Source organism: Neomonachus schauinslandi, chromosome 10, assembly GCF_002201575.2.
Source record: "Neomonachus schauinslandi chromosome 10, ASM220157v2, whole genome shotgun sequence".
Taxonomy (NCBI): Eukaryota; Metazoa; Chordata; class Mammalia; order Carnivora; family Phocidae; genus Neomonachus; species Neomonachus schauinslandi.
In genome coordinates this window covers 43539481-43557514 of record NC_058412.1, presented here as the reverse complement: position 1 = coordinate 43557514, position 18034 = coordinate 43539481, and the positions used below count along the sequence as shown (strand labels likewise).

General features: G+C 41.2%; 1 protein-coding gene across 4 annotated transcripts in view; it reads left to right on the top strand.

Annotated features, from left to right (window-relative positions):
* Positions 1-18034, top strand: part of CTNNA2 (catenin alpha 2) — a 949691-nt gene that overhangs the window by 565740 nt on the left and 365917 nt on the right. The window lies entirely within an intron of this gene.

The following is an 18034-nucleotide window of genomic DNA, read 5'->3' as shown; positions in this document are numbered from 1 at the left end:
TATCATCTTGTTTGCTGTTAGAACTTCAATTTTTATATTAAAAGACTATTTGAATTTTAATTTCATCACTGCTCCTACAATTTAGTTATTTCTTGAGAAAGTGTTAGTATTGTTCTGTATTATTCATACAGATAAAGTGGTATGTTTCCATCATACACAAGCCCAGCAGATTTAACTTGAAATTTCTTTTTTTCAATTTCAGAAATGAGTTTATTTATAAGAATCATACAATCTGACTATTAAATGATCCTTCTACTTTAAACTGAAAATTCTGAGCACTCTGTCATCATGCAATGTGGCACAGATGGGTAGTTTTTCCCACCCATTCTTCTACGTATTCATTTATTATAACTAAGGTATTAGAATTACAATTTTTAATTACAATGTTCTTTATAAATTACCAACGTAAAATCAGGATTCCCCTGGAATTTCCTTAGAGTGCTATGAGCTTCATCTGAGTCAAACTTGCCAGTGACTGAGGCAGCTTTGAGCAACTTAGCAAGAGCCCCCACCTAAGAAATCTGGGGTTGTGAACAATAGGCTGAAACTGGGGCCATAAGGCAGAGGTTGGAAAACTGACTGTAAGCAGGTCAAATCCAGCTGTATTTATTTGGCTGACACAATTTTCATTTAAATATGAAGGTGAATTATTTCAGACGGAGAAAAATATCAGTGTTTTGCCACAGGCCCCACCCTTCTCTATTGTTCACTTGGCCCTTTTCATTCATTTATGCTTCTTGCCAGCCTCTGTGAGCAACCAGGTTGGTGCTACTTTTTTTTTTTTCTCCAAACTATATTAAATCGTGTGGTGGTTTTGTTCTTGTTTTTTAAAATTTCTTTCCAACATTCTATAACTTAAAAACTGCCTAGGGAGATAGAAACGGGAAAACTTAGAGGTTTCTTCCAGTACTGCAAGCCTTTCCTTGCCATTGGTAGAGTGCAGAGCTTAAGGATCTCTCTTATTCTAGCAAGGAAGTGATCACCTTATGTATAATGGACTGTGGACTTACAACATGTAAAATAACTGGTTCAAACCCAAACCACAGTTTCTTAGTGAAGAAATTGTTTGGACAGAATTTGATTGTAGTTTAGCTCATGTCTTCATAGAGCTCTTGATGGTTTGCTCTGACTTGTGTAACAGTCTCTTCAAATCACTGTTTTTGAGTCTGAAAAGAATTTGCATACCAGAGGTAGTACTATCATTTTCTTGGGTAGTCAACTTTTTAACTCAGAGAATTCCAGTCTTAGACAACTTTACATAGCTTATCAGATAAGTAGGGTGGAGGCTTCAGAGAGGAGGTTCTTCTTCTTCTTCTTCTTCTTCTTCTTCTTCTTCTTCTTCTTCCTTCTTCCTTCTTCCTTCTTCCTTCTTCCTTCTTCCTCTTCTTCTTCTTCCTTTTCTTCTTCTTTTTTTTTTTTAAGATTTGGAACCCAATGTGGGGCTCCATCCCAGGACCCTGGGATCATGACCTGAGTCGAAGGCAGGTGCTTAACCGACTGAGCCACCCAGGCGCCCCTTCAGAGAGGAACTTCTTAAGAAAATATATATATATATATATATAAAAAAATCGAAGTATGGAGGGAATATTTACATAACAGTTACTTCAGCTTACCCAAGGATTTAATAATTAGATGGTTGCTACCCTGGTATTTTTAGATGATTATTTTATAAGACTTTGGCAGTTTGAGAATTAGAGTGAGTGGGTAAGTGGAGGGCAAAAAAAATGCATTTGGAAGCTCCTGCCAAGAAAAGTACTCTCTGAAAATATAAAATCCCCTCCCCCACAAATGTGAGATGCCCTTTTACTAGACATGGACTAGTTGTCTATTAGTGGAATGGCAGAGGTTTCAATGTGATGGGAAGGTATAAATCTAGGGAAAGCAAGAAAAGGAGCCTCTCTCTGTTCCTTCTTTTCCCATGTAAAATTGAGAAATATATTTGTAGAGTATATAATAAGGATAGATGGTGATGGTATTTTTTTTTAAGATTTTATTTATTTATTATTTGACAGAGAGAGCGAGAGAGGGAACACAAGCAGGGGGAGTGGGAGAGGGAGAAGCAGGCTTCCCACCGAGCAAGGAACCCAATGTGGGGCTCGATCCCAGGACCCTAGGATAATGACCCAAGCAGAAGGCAGATGCTTAATGACTGAGCCACCTAGGCGCCCCCAGATGGTGATGGTATTGATGAGGTATATGTGTGTGTATGTCTACACTGAGACTGGGAAATATCCCCAGACAGTTAAATCGATTCATATAATGTAGTGATGAGAAGGGTCTTCCAAGCATAAATTATAAGACATTGGGCAAGTTTCTTTATTCTCAAGGTATCACTTTCCTTTTTCATAAAATTAAGATATGAGGAATAACTATGTCAGAAGGTTGTTTTGAGTGGTACACAATGCAGGTGTATACAGTAAACACTAAATATCTGGGAGAAAATCCCATATAAGGATCAGATTAACAGTTTAAAGCCTTAAAGGGTCTCATCTGGCCAGGTTTTATATCAGCCTGATCTATAGGAGTCTTTCTGTGAGTGCTCTCTGCCTTGTAGATGGAAGATTTAGATCTTCCCTTTAGATCAGATTCCACTGTAATATGAATCACAGAGGACCACTGGGGAAAAGACTGTTTGAAATAGCACTGGTTACATCTTATCAGAAAGTAGTATGTTGGTGTATAATTACTTATCATTACCACAATACATCATTTTGAAAAGTATTTCCCAACTGCTTCTTTTCCCCCTTATAAATGTATTATTCATATCTATATAAATAACTGTTCACTGAATTCATTAAAAGAAATCCATTGATTCTAGTAAATTATTAGACACATGTAACTGTCACTCAGGCAATAATCTTGAAACACACCACTCAGGATTTCTGGAAACTAACTCGGGGGATGAAGGATGAACAAAAATACCATTCCATCTGTTAGCCAAACCAACTGCACCAAATAATTTGGAACTTAATTACAGAGTTGGCTACATTTTCAAAATGTGATTTCCAAAGGCTATAAGTTTTATTTAAATCTCTCCATGTTTATTTCCTCCAAGGACCATCACTGGTGGTTGCAAATTGCAGTTTTAAAACCACTGGCTGTTAAAGACCCAAGGGTTAGGAGTAAATCCAGGGTAAGGAGAGAAGTGGAAAAAACTGTGGTCTCCCTCTTCTCCCACCTTTTCTATATTCCTTCTTCTGTCCTGGGCTAGCTATGAACAACTCACATATGTTCATGTACAAACAGACTATCAGATAGAATACAGGACATCCAGTTAAATGTGAATTTCAGGTGAACAAAAAATACAGATATTCTGTATCTGAAACTCACATTTAACTGGATGTTTTTATATTTATATTTACTCAATCCAGCAACCCAACCCACAAGACAACTATTTTGTCAGCTTATTTGTTTGAAAAATAGTATCAGAGTTATTCTCTCCAAAGGCATAGATGTTTTTATGGGAAAGTCCTAAAGACCAAACTTTTCAGGATCTCCAAAAATGAATCTCTTTTGGTGGAACTCTGGGCACATTTCAAAGGTGGTTTAGAAAGAGAGTTCAGTTGGAAAAGCCTTTCTGTTGTACCTAAGTTTAGAACATGTCGGAGGCATCAATTCATTGCATTCACAAACCTGGTAAAGGGAAAGAGGGAGGAAGTAAGACTAAGACACAGTAACTGTTGCATTTTATTTTATTTCCTATTTTTAATCATAATTATTAACAAATGTGGGTGGAGAGGGAAGAAGGTGAACTTTCCAATTCATCTTTTCAGTTACTCAAGCCAAAATTCACTTGACTCCTCTCTTTCTCTCACATCCCAAATCCAACCCAACAATAAAGGTTGTCAGTTCTACCTTCAAAACAGAGCCAGCCTGTGCCCACTTCCTACAACATCCACTGCTAAAAACCTGGTCCAGAATGCTATCACTTCTCACCTGAATTATTGCAAGAGCATCCAGCCTTGGCTCTTCTCTGCTTTCACCATTGCCCTTTTCTGTTTAGTCACACCCAGCATCATGATTGATCTTGTTGAAACCTAAATGTGAGATGTCACTTCAAACCCTTCAATGGCTTCCATCTCACTCCGGGAAAGTCCTGACAGTGGCCTGTAAGACCAGCCCCATGCCCCTCAGCTGTACCTCTCTGAGCTCTGTAATACCTCCTCATCACTCTTTTCCTGCCACACTGGCCCCCTTGCTAGTCCTCCACCATACCACACACCCCTGCCAAGAAACTTTGCAATTGTGTGTCCGCTTACAGCAGGTGTCTGCATGGTTTGCAGACCATGACTCCCTTGACTCCTTCAAGGTTTCATTCAGATGTCTTGTTCTCAGTAATTGCAACCCTTCTCCACCCCACTTTTCTTATTTACGCTTTTCTTCATGGTAGGGACCATTGCCTATCCTCCAGCTTTTCCTTGTTTGTCTCTAATTGTGTATTTTTCCCCACTAGAACATAAGCTTTGTGAAAATGCTAGATTTTTTGTTTTTGCTCTTATTTAATTCTGCTATTGCCATATCCCAGTGCATAACGCCTGGCATGTGGAAAGTGCTCCATCAATATTTGTTGAATGAATGACCATTAACAGTTTTTAACAAATTTGTTTTATGGATTAGATAACTATCTGCACATAACAGAATCATGGGAGAATGAGATGTGGGACCCTTATGTTATGTTGGCCAGGTCACATTCTGCAGAAAATCCAAGGCGTGGTGGCAGGAGATGGAAAGGGCCAAGACAGTAAGGGGACAGTTGGATAGGCAGGTCAATATGAGGACCTTGAATGCCTGAGGAAGCATGAGGCACACCTTACAATTTGGTCAAGGAATGTCATTTCATGAGATCAGATTTCAGAAGTACTCTTTTATCTCATAGCTATGAACTGTACATCAGTAGTCTTCACTCTGGGGCTCCCATGTCATCACCAGGATCTGGGAAGACATTAAGAGCATTAAAAGGCCAGCCTTCTCTGGGTTTATGGGGGTCCTTTCTGCATTGTGCTATGGCGACCAGTCTCTTGAGGATCTTCTCTTCTCCTCTGTGCTCAACTTCCAATTCCCAAGTCCCTAACAACATGCTTCCAGGAAGATCCTCCTAAGAAACAAATCAAGCCATGTCCTTGTCCAGCTTGCAAACTGACATTGTAGGGGCGCCTGGGTGGCTCAGTCAGTTAAGCATCTGCCTTCGGCTCAGGTCATGATCCCAGGGTCCTGGGATAGAGTCCCACTTTAGGCTCCCTGCTCGGTGGGGAGCCTAGTTCTTCCTCTGCCTGCTTCCCCCTCTGCCTGCCACTCCCCCTGTTTGTACTCTCGCTCTCTGACAAATAAATAAATAAAATCTTAAATTAATTAATCAATCAATTAGTTGACATTGTAAGCAGAAAGAGTTAGGGGTTCCAAGAAAAGGAAAGAAGAAACAGAGCTTGTATGACACAAAAGAAGTCATTTTAGGCCCCCAGCTATTTTCGGTGATCTCTGCCCCACCAGCTCTACTTCTCCTTGCTTGCTTCCTGCAGAACTTTCTAGGAGGTATTACAATTACAAAGAAATGCAAAAACCTCAGTAGTTAAGGATTTTAAGGGAACAAAGGGAATGCAAAAATGAGCAGTCTCTACCAGGCCAGGAAACAGCCTAACCACATCAGAGACACTAAATCAATGGTGAAACTCCCAGTGCTGTTTCAAAAGTAAAGATTGACCTAACTCACATTCTTGAGTTGTTTTTGCAGGATTGAAACCATGCCCCATAGGGTTAATGAAGTTAAAACTAGCAGAAAATGTAAAGCTTGTTTTTTCCGCCAACTGTTTCTCCCTAATCAGCTCAGACCACACTAACAGATCCACTAGCTGTCGCTGCAGAAGTCTGGACTCAGAGGGTAACTGATAGGGTTCCATCCTAGGAACAAGCAACGCCTTGTTTCCTTACATGAGAGAGAGCCCAAGACCCCATCCAGTTTCTACCCGTTCCCAGAATGTGCCCATAGCCCTGCCCCTTGTCAGTTACCTCAGCTTCATTATAGTGTTAGTCTTTGCCCTAGAAGGAGCACAAGCTTCATAACGTAACTAGGGGGCATGTGTAGGCATGTTTTCTGTGTCCACCTGAGCAACCTTATGCCCACCTTTACATGTGTTGATAAAGCTCCTCCATCTGAATATTCATCTCAAATCCTAAATAAAAAGAAACGGCTCACTGCTACTTGGGCAACCATGGCTTTGGACAGAGGAGGGTTTGGAAGTTAATTCCCCGTGATCTCCTTATTTGCTGCAAGGTTGCTTTGTGTGACAACTCCACCTGGGATAGTCTCTGTCTGGAACTTACCAAGGAGCAAACTCTCATTAGTTCAGTTACGTCTTTTTCCCTGTTGGGCATAAAGTCTGCCTCACCCTGCTTCCCCATCCGTATTTCCCTTCGGTCCTGCCTATAGGCTGAGCTTCTGCTCAGTTGGCATATTCTTTTTCGATTCTAGAGTGGCTTTGTTGCCTGGAGAACTTCTCAGCTCTCAAAATTCATATATCACTTCCTTGGTGAATTTTTAAAATTTCTCCTGAAAGCATCTATTCATTTTTCACTTAGGGTCTCCCAGCCCCTTGCACATACCTGGGAGGGCATCTTTGTATCTCGTCCACAAAGTGTGGTATATAGAAGGTACATAATAAGTGCTTCTTTGAAGGATTGTTTTGGAAACTTCAGAGAAATCTATTCTTGTTCCTGGAGTTCTCTCTAGCTACTGGCTTTGCTTTCCTTGGTCCCTCCTGAGAAACTGCCTCAAGTCAGACCCTAGGACCCCGTGTATAGATGTGTTGGTTGAACCTGTCCCAAAGCTGCAAGGAGCAGAAGGTTTTTCTAGTGGTAGCTCTTTTGTTTTTAATACCAAAAGGCAAGATAATCATCGACATTCTACTTGCTCTTAGAATTTGCCACATTGGTCAAAACACGTCATTACATGTTGTCAGACTTTGAGAGAGAGCATCTTTCATTTTAATTCTTTGCATGATTAAAGTCACTCAATTACCATTCAATTTAATTAAGTGGCTTTTATGATATAATTTTAGTGAGGGGGGAAAAATGATCAGTCATTAAAATGATGATTGAATAATGATTTTTTTTTTAAATTATTGCAGTAGGTAACAGGGAAGAGTCTCTGGGATAAGTTTTGCAATAAAAAATCCTTCTGGTAGTCAATAAAATGTGTTATCAGTAATGAAAAAGGAGTTGTTGATATTGTTAATTAATAAGTGATGAATTAGTGTGGAACCTGACACCTGATTTACCCCAGTACACTACCCTGGGAAATTATAGGGAATATTAGTCTCACTCTTTACAAAATTTTTCCTTGAGAGAGCAAGAGATGGGGGGAGGGGTGGGGATGAATAAAAATGGGTAAGCTTTTAAAGTAAAAATTTTCAATTGTAGTTTAGCACTCAAGCAAAACTAATTGGTTAAAGAAAATACATGGTCTACATTACTGCATGTTGTAGAAATATCAGAATTTATTTAATAGCATATATTTCTCTCTCTTTTTTTAAGTTAACAATTGATACTTTAAGTTGTATGTCATAATATTTTCTCCCTTGTGAATTTCATTAGGAGATTTCTGTTCCATTCCCATCAGTGACATCCTTTGGGTTGCTAAAAACTAACTTGGTAATAGAGGAGAAAAAAATTAAATAATTAATAATGGGGTTCTTTTTTAAAGAAAAGTATCCTAAGTGTGTATATTTTTAATACAGCTTATTGGATTTTTTTGTTTTTCTGATCCAGGAAGAGATAGTCTAAAAACCAAGAAATGCCCAGATATTTGACCTTGGGTTGTGACACCAGTTCTTTGAGTGTAGTATCCTACAATTCAGTTCAATTCTGATACTACCTGAAAGTCCACTAGTTAAGGACCAAGTCCTTCACTAGACTGCCCCCACTTCAGATACAAGCTGCAAATCTCAGGGTCATCTGCACTTCTGACCAACTGGCTACACATTTGTAAATTCCCACAACCCCCTCAGGCTCCATAATTTTCTAGAACTCACAGAATTCACTGAATGTACTCTACTTAAGATTACAGTTTTATTTTAAAGGCTGCTCCCGGGAACAACCAAATGGAAAAAACATATAGGACAAGGTCCATGGGTAATGGGGGTGTGTGGACACAGAGCTTCTATACCTTCTTGTGAAATCTGACGCATCACTTTCCCAACACATGAATGTGTTCACCAGTCAGGAAGCTCTTGGTGTCCAGAGGTTCTAGTGGGATTTTATTATACAGATATGATTTATTGAATCCTTGGACATGTGATTGAACTTAATCTCCAGTCCCCCTTCCTTCCCTAGAGGTCATGCTGGCCCAAAGTTCTAACCCATGCAATTGGTCTTTCTGATTGCCAGCCACCATCCTGAAGCTACCTCAGAGCCCCACCAGGAATGGTCTTTTAACATAATAAAGACATCCTGTCACTCAGGAAATTCCAAGGGTTTCTGAAGCTCTTTGCCAGGAACCAGGGACAAAAACTAGATTTTTTTTTTTCAATTTTACCACAGACTTATTTTATAAAAATTTTTTGGATTTAGCTTTTTGAGGAGTTATTAAATCAGTTCAAGTAATAGTTTTAAGGTATCATCTATGTGCTGATTACCTGTTTTGGGAGGCGGTAGAGTCAGGAAAGTATAAGTTACGTTTCCTGCCTAGAGGTTTATTTCAGGAGACCAGATGAACGTGTGGACCATGGTAACACTAAAGAGCCACCCATGCCAACCAAGCACTTTCTATTTATGTTCTCAATGTATCTTCATAACCACCTCATGAAGTAGTCCAGGAAGATAAGTAAAACACACTATTAGATTCAAATATAGGTCTGTGTGACTCCAAAACTATAATTTTCCACTAGTCTATATGGTAATATGGAATGGAATTGAGTTATATTGAGAGGTAGAGGGGAACTGGTATTGTTGGTACAAGTTCAGAGGAAGGAAGCTTGGTGGTGGTTGGGGGAATCTGGGAAGGCCTTGTGGAAAAGATTGGACTTCGGAACTTGAAGACTCTGTAGAAAATAGACCCTAAGGGAGAAAAGAGAGCGTCTTTCTGATGAGAAGAACAAAATCAGTGTGAGTATTCATGGATGAATTAAATTTCTTTCCTTGAATACTCTGGTTATAGGGAACTCACTTTCCCTTGAGTGCCTCTGTTCCATTCTGCATCACACTTTAATAGAAGATACCTCCTTGCCACAAGCCATCTCAGCTATCAGATACCTTCTCCTCAGAGCTCTCAGTTCTGTCCTCTATAAGACAGTTACCAGGAGAGTGAAAATTTTTCTCCTGACCCAAGAGTCTGCTTCCTGCAAGTTAAACCAATCCAGTCCTTGCCCACATTCTTCAGACTACATGGTTCTGAGATCATCTGTCACTGAATTGTCTTCCTGGGTTGGATGGTAGTTAAGGAAGTCTCTTGTGGGGTGCCTGGTTGGCTCAGTTGGTGGAGCACGTGACTCTTGATCTCGGGGTTGTGAGTTCAAGCCCCAATGTTGAGTGTAGAGATTACTTTAAAAAAACAAAATCTTAAAAACAGTCTGTTGTGACATCAGAGAGATTGGGATTTGAAGTGCTACCTGCCATTTACCAGGTATGTGAGTAACCACCTTAAACCTCAGTTTCTTCCTCTATAACTGCCTTGGAAATAGTGAAAATTATGTGAAATAAGAGAGTGCCACAAATAGAGTTAAGTATTCATTTTATACGATCTATTATTAGAGTACTGTATCTGTTAGCATTTGCTCTAAAAAACAGACTAAAATTTAGTAATTTAAAATAAAGAAATTAATAGCTCATGATTCTGTGTGCTCACAATTTGCGCTGTGCTCAGCTTGAAAGTTCTGATGATCTTGGGTGGGATCCTTCATGTGTTTGCCATCTACTGGTGGTTGAAGGTCTCACGTGTCTGGTAGTTGGCTGGCTGCAGGCTGTGGTTCTGGCCAGATGTTTGCATCATCCATCAGGTCGCTTAGGCTAGTTCACATGGTGAGGGCCTCAGGGTCCCCAGGAGCAGCAGAAGGACATGTTCTGTTGTACAAGCCCTTTCTAAGTCTCCACTGGTATCATATTCCACTGCTTTCCCATTGGCCAAAGAAAGTCCAGAGGTGGTATTGCACCAAATGTCACTGATGTAGGGAGAGGGAAGAATTATGGCTAATCTTCTAATTTACCCCAGCCTGATTTTTTTTTTCTAAAAAAAGCATTTTACAGGCAATAATAAAGGATAGATTACTCTGTTGGAGACTGAATTTGCATTTATCTCTCATCACATATGTGATTTTGTACTTCCCTGTGTGTATATTTGTGCATTTGGGGTGTGTGTGGTGTTTTTGTGTGTATGAGAGAGAGGGAGAGAGAGAGAGAGATGAAGAGAGGAAGGAGATGGGAAATTGATGGGTGACTAAGATGGTTAAGCCGGAGAAGAGATTACTGAGTCAAACAGCCTTGGTAGCCTCGTACCTCATCAGAGCAAGAGGAACAGAGAACAGTCTCTAGCTCAGGCAGCCACCTCTACAGTACTACATGTCCTGATGATGTAGTGGAGATCAAGGGTACCAGACTTTTCCCTGAAAGTTAGGTTTCTTCCATTTGTCTTTTCATGCTGCAAATATGTGTTAAGTACTCTCTCTAGGATAGGTATCAGCTTGAGTGCAGTCCAGTTTTGACACAGTTACTCTTTCTCCCGGTCGTCGTAGACAAACCGTTTTGCCTATCTTCAGCTTTTTAATCTATTTAATGAGGGTGTTAGATTTTGTGATTTTGAAGGTATCTTCCAGCTGGGATACTATACAATTTTATAATACTAGTTATTTTTATTAAGTGTGTACATCTTCTGTCCTGGCTCTTCAGCTCTTAGCTTGTTTTGATGGTACCCACCAATGGTGGAATGGAATACTGACAAAAACAAAAACTGGACCAATAAAATTGATTTCTATGGGCAGAGGCTTTTCATGATCCCTTATATCTTATCACAAAGAGAGCCTTGGACCCTTTTACTTTTCTTTGCCTAAATGAGATACAGTGGTCAATGCCCTGAGACTTCTGTCATAACCTCGCCTCCTGAGTGGCCACTTGATGAAAATGTGAGGTTGTTCCACCATAAGGTAGGGAGGGATCAGGTTCCCTTTTCTACCTATACCTGTTCAACAATGGAGACGTTTGTTAGATTTGGAATAGGAGGAATGGCATTAGCTCTGGGTATTGGGCATTTACTTACCTTCTCTAAACCTCAGTTTTCTCACCAACTGAAGAATACCTCCCTGAGTGCTATTGTTATAAGGAGTAAATGACATAAAGGCCAAGGTTAGGACCTGTCTCCTTGTGTGATTTCAAACAATATTTGTTTTCTTTTCCTCTCTTTACCTCTTTGCTGAGCTGATCAAATGGGATCATATGTGTTAGCTGCAGCACTTTGTAACTCTAAAGTACAAAACAAATCAGAGATTATGATTACTGGCACCAGCCCATGCTCCCAGGAAGTTGGAAGTACCAGAAAGCTTTCACTGCTCAGAGATACCCAGCTGTGTTAAAGGCAACACTGGGGGTGGTCCCAGGTCTTCGCCTCCAGTCGACAGCTTTGTCCACTGCGACTTTGTGCTACTCAGTTGTCCACCTACCACCCTGGGGAGGTCAGCGTATAGGCGAGGGTATACATATCACCGTAAGTTCTAGAGCCTTAGGTAATACAACCAAAACATAAGCACCTGCCCTTGATTTGAGCCCTGCAGGGAAGCATACATTTAGATAAAATATTTCAGGGATAGGGCTACTTCACCCACCGGTGGAGTACCTAACCCTGGGTCTTGCATAATCTTGTGCTAACCTTCTCCTTTTCTTTTGTCTTTTACCCTTTGAAACAGACAGCAAATTTTTGTTGGCAAAGGATTCTCAGATATATCTGAAAGGCATTCAGTGAACACTAAGTATTGTTTATTTCCTTTGGTAAGTTGATTTTCCCCCTCAAAGGGTTTCTCTTTGAAATGCTGCATGGAAATACCATCATTTCTCTTTGCCTTCTCAAGAGAGCCATAAAATGCTATTGGCTATTAGCTGAAATGCTGCCTCTTGGCTCCATTGATCCAAAGGGATTTGGGATCCCCAGGGTGACAGAGATTACTTATACACAAGTTATATTCAGAAATGTCCCCGGGTGCTTGCATGGGATCTGCATTGTTAAGACAGTACTTTGTTAAGGCCCAGGCCAGGGTTATGAGCTCATCAGAAATTCAAAGACTAAGTCCATCCAGCATGTTGGACACAAGACTATTAAGTGATTCACTTCTGGAGGTGAAGTCATTGGAGCTCATGATAAGGGCAGCTTCTGAACCTATGGGAATCAAGCCTAAGTGATATTCCAAATCAGTCTTTGGGCATATAAAGGATGAGAGAGAGGCAGGAATAAGCATCTTACAAATGGTTTTAATCTGAAATACACAAATTGGCTTTAAGCAGGAGGGCTTGAGATACGAGCTGAAATTACTGAAATGTGTCATTAAAGGGTTTTAAGACGTCATTTTCTAAGGAGTGTACATTAGTGTCTGTGGGCATAAAGAATCAAAGAGCAAGTATGAGATAAACTTGGCAAAGGGAATAACCTTACAAATGTAATCTGAGAAGTGAAATTTTAAGTATTTGAGTTGTTTTCAATGAATATTGTTTGATAGGCTAGGAAAGTACTCACTTCTGTGGCGTGGCGCAAGTTACAGTAGATGATGACAGGTTGTATATGCTTCCCCTTGACCACCCCGCTCCACTGCAGCTGGGGGAAGCTGGAAAGTGTGTCCTTGTGCCCTCTTAGAGCTGGAGAAGCAGCTAGCCATTTCTCTATCCACTGCATATAATGAATATTTAATAAGAAGAAAGAACAGAAGAGGGGAGGCAAAGGAGAGGGGAGGGAAAGGAAGGATTAGGAACGAAAGAGAAGGAGACAAGGTGGGGGCGGGGGATAGCCGGCCATTCATAACCATCAAGTGATCAATTCTAGGCTGCATGCCAGGTATTTGTGCTTGCATTATCTCAGTTTCCCTGCCCATGGCACAGTTAGTGTGAGCAGAATAATTTTATTCATGACAACACAAGTGGAAGGCATTCTGCCTTCCTGCTTCAACAGCAGTTATAGCAAGGGGCATTGTAAATTCAGTGGGACTGAATTTAGTTCTTATGGATGATTTTAATGTCTTAATAAAGAGTTCTGGGGCACCTGGGTGTCTCAGTCGGTTAAGCGTCTGCCTTTGGCTCAGGTCATGATCCCAGGGTCCTGGGATGGAGCCCCGTGTGAGGCCTGCTTCTCCCTCTCCCTCTCCTCTGCCTGCTGTTCCCCCTGCTTGTGCTCCCTCTGCCAAATAAATAAAATCTTAAAAAATATATATATAAAAAATAAAGAGGTGTTTTTTTGTTTTTTTTTTTTTAAGAAGATGAGAGAAATAACAAATAACAAGCTGTCTTATTAGGGAGTTAAGGAGGCCTAACTTTAGATGGTACAATGCTGCCAGGTGACCCCTTTCAAGTACTTCCTTCTCTTTAATAACCTATGAGACGATTCTGCAAGACCTCCCCTCAGGAGGCCTTAGAAACCACTCCCCCTGCACTCTCTTCTCCTTCTAACAATTAGTATAGAGGAGCGATAGAAGAGTTGTTAGTTGTCTTCCCACTAACCCATCCTGTTTTTAAATAGGATACATTCCTTATTGAAATGGAACATCACAACATTACAAAATTGCATTCTAGATTGTCTTGCTGATTAAGTATCTACTTATAAAAATCAAATCAAGGGCGCCTGGGTGGCTCAGTTGGTTAAGCGACTGCCTTCGGCTCAGGTCATGATCCTGGAGTCCCGGGATCGAGTCCCGCATCAGGCTCCCTGCTCAGCAGGGAGTCTGCTTCTCCCTCTCCCGCTCCCCCCTCTTGTGCTCTTTCTCTCTCTCACTCTCTCTCTCAAATAAATAAAATCTTTTAAAAAAAAATCAAATCATAGCATGCTGTTGAGCACCTTGCCAGTGCATTTGACCAATGCTTCCCTTTCACTTGTCGGCCTCTGGGCTATTGCATGTTGTGAATTGTTCTCTTGAGAGCCTCTTTCCGTTCTGCCTGTCAAATCCCACCCACCTCCCTAGACACAGTACATAGTTCACCTTCTTTTTCAAGCCCTCTCCCCAAGTCCCTGAATCTGGAAAGCCCTTCCTTTTTGCTGTGTCCTCAGGGGACTTTTATACACTGTAGTATGCATCCTTTCCTGCCCTTGGTTGTCATCATATGTGTGGACGTTGTACCTGTGCTATTGGTCTGTAAACTCTGCGAGAGCAGGGCCATGTCCTGCTGTCTTTGCTTCACTCATGGTGCCTCGAAACTAACTGAAGGGAATTGATTCGAGTGAGTTGTCCCCTGACCAAGAATGGTGCATGATGGAAGAAATATATGCCTGGTGCATAAGTAACTTAGTAATATACACAATGAAAAGAAGATACTCTGGGGCAGTCCACACTGACAAACATGGGTGCTAAGGTCAATGAGTGTTTTAACATACCTTCTGGTGGCAAGAGGAAGAACCACAGTGAGCTGAAGCCATTGGGAAAGGCTTCATAGGTGTCTTTAGAACTTGAATTGGATGTTGCATCATGGTGCAAATTTGAATGAGTAGAAGAGGAAGGAGAGGAGAGAGAAGGCAGGGGCATAGGGAGGAAGATAGAAATGACTTCAGGCTCCTGTGGATTGGTTCGGACAAACCAGGAAGACCCGTAACAGTGCCTTATGTTTTCACCAAAACTGACAACTTAAAAATTGCTGTCACCTATATTACTTTATGTGATTCCACCTAGTAAGATCCAGAGACCGAATTCTATTTTTTTGCGAATAGCATTGCAAAGGAGACTCACGGTGTACGCAGTCAAAACCTACTCCAGTGGTACTAGATCTGTGTGAACCAAAAGTAATGATGATGAGGAGAAGGAGGAGGAAGAAGAGAAGGATGAGGACACTGATCCCCAGAGTCCTGAAGGCTGAAGCAATATAAAGCACAATACCACATAAAGAAGGGCACAGATTTTATCTCGTGATGTATGCTCAACTCACAGCTCTGATAAGAATTTATACATTTATATGTAATCTGTGTTAACCAGGTCAAAGTTCAGTGCAATATAAAGGCATTCATTGCATTTACTTAGTGCTTCAGCCCCTTTGAGGACACAGCTGTGTGGGTTTAGGCAATTATTTTCTTAATGACTTAATCACCTCAGGATTCAGTCTTGACACTCAAAGCATCTCCTCCACCAAGCCTGTTTATGTTGGAAACCTACAAGCTCATCTTCAGGCTTTTGCCCTAGTTGCTGCCCAGGGTCCCCCCAGTGACGGTGTCAGGAATGAGGGATATTTACCTGAAGGTGAGACAAATAGTTGAAACCCCGTGGCCTCCTTAGCATAGGGATTGAAAACCTCTTAGCGATCACCAGAAATTTATGTTTGCTGTTGGAAAATTGCTTTGGGAAATGATGTGGATCAGAGAAGTAAATTTTCTGTCAAGATAAACTTTAGTAATGAGCAAAGCAAAATTTTGGGGGAAAAAAGATCCCTACGTGTTTTATCTGATTTTTATTAACATTCTGTAATATTTACCACAGTTGTACTCTGTGAGCCAAACTGTCAGTGGAAGCACTGAACTACAGAGAAGATTCAGGGATTTCTCTAGAGAGGCTACCTCAGTCTCATTTTACAAACAGAAGCTGTTGATAACAGATGTGCTTCAAAAAGCCGGCAGCTTTTAAAAGAATTAAGGTGAAACATAAAAGCCCTAAAACCCCACCAAACAGAGACCAGGAATCCATAGCCTCTGGACTGGCCCAGACTTTTCCCTGTGTTTCCAGAAATTGCTGTTATGCAGTCTGCACAGACGGTGGAGTGCTTGGACTAGCAAGGGAGGGGAGGGAGCTTGGCAGGGCACCAGCTCCAAGCACGATTCTTCTTTTCTTTTTCCCAAAGAGCTGAGCCTGGTAAAAAATAAAAACACAAACAGACCCTTTCCCTCTTTCCCATCTGCTTTCATCCCCGTTCTTTGGGGTTGGTAGCCCTGGGTGAACCCGCAGAGTCCAGCAGGCTGCTGGCTGCTGAATGTGTTGCTGGATTTTGCTGCAGTTCAGGGCTGCTTGGCCTGGGGTCCAGGAACACTGAGTGTCCCCAGCCCACAGATATGGGACCAGAGAAGTCACCTGTGCATGAGGGCGCGGAGAAGCAGCACGTGCACTTTTGATGGCAGTCATATGAGGCAGTAAGTGATTATAACGGAACCAAGATTGACTTCTGCCTCCACCTTCTAGCGGAAGTCTCAATCAAAGGTCTCTGGAGATGGAGTAGGTATATGCTGCTGAGGAGAGGCATGCTCAGGAAAAGAGGACTGGGGGGTTGAATCTGGTGACAGATCTGGGAAGAACCATTGTATTGAAACACACACACACACACACACACACACAAAAGGAAATTCCCTGAGACAAGTCTTGGAGCACCACTGTGACAGGGATCTTTGTAACCTCCTTCTTAACTAAGTATTCCAGCTGATTTTAATAGAGAAGGTGCTGTCTCTCCTTCTTCCCACTTACTGTAGTTGCTAATTTATACCCCAGCCTTCCCCTCTATGGAGAAAATTTTTACATTACTAATGTAATGTTCTCTTTAAATTAACCTCGTATAGCCCCTTTTCAGAATCCATTTCCAGAAACTAGTTGTTCCTGATGCCTTTCAATCCTCCCCAAGTCTATTTGCATAAACACACGGTGTAACTCTACATTGGTGATGCAGGTTGGGAACAAACATTACTTGAGAATTCACTATCCACCAGCATGTGGCGGACACAACGCACATGATCCTTGATACTCTTCCCAAGAACCTGCAAGGAAACCAAATGTATGTCCATTTTATAGATGTGGACACCAAGGTTCATAGAGGTGAAAAAAATGACCTGCCCAAAGGCCATTTGGTCAGACTCTGTGCCACATGATGAGGGACAAAGTCAAGTGAAATGAGGGTCCATCCCTCAAGGAGTAAACAGTTTAGTTGCCTCTCTGCTACATATGCTCTAGACAGAGGAGCCAGGAAGGACTCAATTCAGAGCAGTGACTAGCAGGGATGTTAGTGTCTCTGGAGGAGAGTTTGAAACGTGGCCCTCTAAAGTCACACTGTGTGGGTGGCCACCCACATGTCACCACCCTCTTCTTCTGCCCACTGCTTATATCTTTGCATAGTACCTCAAAGCATTTGAAATTGTCACTTATATTATCTCCTTTAATCCTTACCAGATTCTGGTGAAACAGGCTGAGTGTGGATTATTTTCTGAATTTTATAGACAAGGGAACTGAAGTTCAGAAAAGGTGGTGATTTATCTACGTCAGTAAATGGCAGAGCCAGGACCAGGATTCTGTCTGTTAATTCCATACCCATTTTTCCCCCTAATATATCATAAAGCCTCCAGATAAAGACAACTCTGGGAGGTGTTGATTCAGGAGGGGCTGATAAGACCAAGTTCCCAAATTATATGCTGCTGTTCAAATAATCTCTGAATTCTAGTTTTCACTGTCAAAAACCCAGACCTCCTTTGACCGTCTCAAAGTCTTCAAATGGTGACCTGCCGTAATGCTTTAACCTTTTACTATTGTCTCTTCCCCATGTTAATCATTGTCTATCTCAGTGTTTCTCAAACTGGTTTTTTTCATTATCTTCTACTAAAGAGATTTTTTACACATTTTTTCCCGGTTGCCCTCTCTGAAATTTTAATACCACACATTTATTGTGTATCTGTTTGTGTACTCTGTATGATATATACACCTGTGCTGTATACATATGGGTAAGATTTTTTTAACCCTCTCAAGAACCAGTCTTTACCACCTTGGTTCAATATTGCCCCCACTGGGAATGTGTAGTGTAACTCATTACTATGAATTCAGTTTAAAAAAAAAGAGGGAAGAGAAAGAAGTGAATGAGGAAGAAGGAAGGAAGAAGGAAGGGAAGGGAGGGAGGGAGACTGGCAGGG